The following is a 3,766-nucleotide window of genomic DNA, read 5'->3' on the forward strand; positions in this document are numbered from 1 at the left end:
TGGGTGAAATTCCACAGCGTGCCATCACAGCAGCAAGATTTGTGACCTGTTGCCACAAGAAAAGGGCAACCAGTGAAGAACAAACATCATTGTAAATACAACCCAGATTTTATTTTTATTTTCCCTTTTGTACTTTCACTGTTTGCACATCGTTACAACATTGTGTATAGACATAATATGACATTTGAAATGTCTTTATTCTTTTGGAAGTGTTAACCGTTAATTTCTATTGTTTATTTCACTTTTGTTTATTATCTACTTCACTTGCTTTGGCAATGTTAACATATGTTTCCCATGCCAATAAAGTCCTTAAATTGAATTGAATTGAATACATATTGTCCCATCTTCATGACTGTCCGGTAATATAGTCCATTTTTGCAAAGGAAGACCTAGCAAAGCAGCACGCCTGAACTGCACACACAGAACTAACATCAACATGCTTGATCGTCTTTCACAGTTGAGGAGAAATTGACTACTTCTACTTTTTAAGCAACATTTGGGTGTTGAAAATGCCTAACCACTTGTATAATCTATTTGCATAAACTACAAAAAGACATACTGTACATACCCCAGACACGCCACTATGGGTTTCTTCACGGTGCCCAAACCAAAAACAGAATTAATGAGTCGCTCAGTTATGTATTGAGCCATGTCATTGTGGAATGCTCTGCCACCAGAGGTTACACAGGCAAAAATTTTAGCATAAAAAAAACATTGAAAAAAACATATTGTATCACGGCGCATATAATAATGTGAAAGTGTGTAAATAGTATTTTTGTTGTCTTTCATATATATTTAAAACTATTATTTTATTTTTTAATGTAAGCTAAGGACCCTGGGACTAAACACCTCCCTCTGCGCAACTGGATCCTTGACTTCCTGATGGGCCACCCCCAGGTGGTAAGGGTAGGTGACAACACATCTGCCATGCTGATCTTCAACACTGTTAACTCATGACTACATGGCCAAGCACGACTTCAACACCATTATTAAGTTTGCCGATGACACAACAGTGGTAGGCCTGATCACCGACAATGATGAGACAGCCTATAGGGAGGAGGTCAGAGACCTGGCCGTGTGGTGACAAGACAACCTCTCCCTCAACGTGATCAAGACAAAGGAGATGATTGTGGACTACAGGAAAAGTAGGACCGAGCACGGCCTCATTCTCATCGACGGGGCTGTAGTGGAGCAGGTTGAGAGCTTCAAGTTCCTTGGTATCCACATCACCAACAAACTATCATGGTCCAAACACACCAAGACAGTCGTGAAGAGGGCACGACAAAGCCTATTCCCCCTCAGGAGACTGAAAAGATTTGGCATGGGTCCTCAGATCCTCAAAGTTCTACAGCTGCACCAGAGAGCATCCTGACTGATTGCATTACCGCCTGGTACGGAAACTGCTTGGCATCCGACATTGTTACAGCAACATTTTGGAAAAGATATGGTATGCATTAATGGCTTTGTTTTCCCCAAATACAGTGGTGTAATGTACTTAATTAAGTAAAAATACTTTAATATACTACTTAAGTCATTCTTTGGGGTATCTGTACTTTACAATTTATATTCTTGACAACTTTTACTTCACCACATTCCTAAAGAAAATAATGTAAACTCATCTAAAAAGAAATGTCCTCTCACTGTCAACTGCGTTTATTTTCAGCAAAATTAACATGTGTAAATATTTGTATAAACATAACAAGATCCAACAACTGAGACATAAACTGAACAAGTTCCACAGACATGTGACTAACAGAAATGGAATAATGTGTCCCTAAAAAGGGGGGTAAAAATCAAAAGTAACAGTCAGTATCTGGTGTGGCCACCAGCTGCATTAAGTACTGCAGTGCATCTCCTCCTCATGGACTGCACCAGATTTGCCAGTTCTTGCTGTGAGATGTTACCCCACTCTTACCCCAAGGCACCGGCAAGTTCCCATACATTTCTGTGGGGAATGGCCCTAGCCCTCACCCTCCGATCCAACAGGTCCCAGACGTGCTCAATGGGATTGAGATCCGGGCTCTTCGATGGCCATGGCAGAACACTGACATTCCTGTCTTGCAGGAAATCACGCACAGAACGAGCAGTATGGCTGGTGGCATTATCATGCTGGAGGGTCATGTCAGGATGAGCCTGCAGGAAGGGTACCACATGAGGGAGGAGGATTTCTTCCCTGTAACACACAGCATTGAGATTGCCTGCAATGACAACAAGCTCAGTCCGATGATGCTGTGACACACCGCCCCCAGACCATGATGGACCTTCCAACTCCAAATCGATCCTGAGGCCTCGGTGTAACGCTCATTCCTTTGAACGATAAACGAGAATCCGACCATCACCCCTGGTGATATAAAACCGCGACCTGTCAGTGAAGAGCACTTTTTGCCAGTCCTGTCTGGTCCAGCGACGGTGGGTTTGTGCCCATAGGCGACATTGTTGCCGGTGATGTCTGGTGAGGACATGCCTTACAACAGGCCTACAAGCCCTCACTCCAGCCTCTCAGACTATTGAGAACAGTCTGAGCACTGATGGAGGGATTGTGCGTTCCTGGTGTAACTCGGGCACTTGTTGTCATCCTGTACCTGTCCCGCAGGTGTGATGTTGGAATGTACCGATCCTGTGCAGGTGTTGTTACACGTGGTTTGTCACTGCGAGGACGATCAGCTGTCCGTCCTGTCTCCCAGCAGCGCTGTCTTAGGCATCTCACAGTACAAACATTGCAATTAATTGCCCTGGCCACATCTGCAGTCCTCATGCCTCCTTGCAGCATGCCCTAGGCACCTTCACGCAGATGTATAATTCACACCCTTATCAAGAGAAAATACCCAGTCATCCCTACTGCCTCCGATCTGGCAGACTCACGAAACAGAAATGCTTAGTTTATAAATTATGTCGGAGCGTTGAAGTGTGCCACTGGCTATCCGTAATTATATATATTTTTTTAAATCAAGACAAATCATGCAGTCTGGCTTGCTTAATATAGGGAATTTGAAATGTATACTTTTGATACTGTAGTATATTTTAGCAATTACATTTACTTTTGATTCTTAAGTAAAACTCAGTATTTGTTTTTAAATGTACTTAAGTAGTATTTTACTGGGTGACTTTCACTTGAGTCATTAAGGTATCGTTACTTTTACTCCATTGCCAAATTTTGCATCTTCATGAAAAACCATCTTATTCCTCAATTTAAATATATTCTCTTAATACATGACAGAAATATTCAACTTCCATTCATCTCTTCCCTGTGTTTGTTTATTCTTATCAACTGTGTCTATCATTGTCGGTTGCCACTATTGCCGCCTAATCTTGTTGAATTACCACTTGTGTTATCTTTGATGATTTTCTGAAATTCTAAGTGGAGGCGTCACCGGCAGGAGCACCTTTATGTATGCATTTTTATTTTATTTTTTAGTCTAATAAATTCAATAAATGCTTTTTAAAAGATAATTGACTTATGTTCCATCTGACTTCTGCTCAAAACACAAAAAAACTTAACACATGATACCGATCAACAATGTGCTTTTAGTTACTAAAAGAAAGAGGGAAATATGATGTAATACCACTGTGAAGAACATGTGCTTCCCTGGTCAAAAGTGATGCACTATTAAAAAGGGGCATAGGCTGCCATTTGGGATCCAAAGTTGTTTGTAACCGACATGGTCCAACCCATATGACGTCAACATGAACTAGTCAGATAGTTTTTTTATTTGAATCAAAATAAGAAACAAATCATCACTGCCCTCAAAACACCATGAACAATAAG

Source organism: Oncorhynchus masou, chromosome 23 (genome assembly GCF_036934945.1).
Source record: "Oncorhynchus masou masou isolate Uvic2021 chromosome 23, UVic_Omas_1.1, whole genome shotgun sequence".
NCBI classification, from domain to species: Eukaryota; Metazoa; Chordata; class Actinopteri; order Salmoniformes; family Salmonidae; genus Oncorhynchus; species Oncorhynchus masou.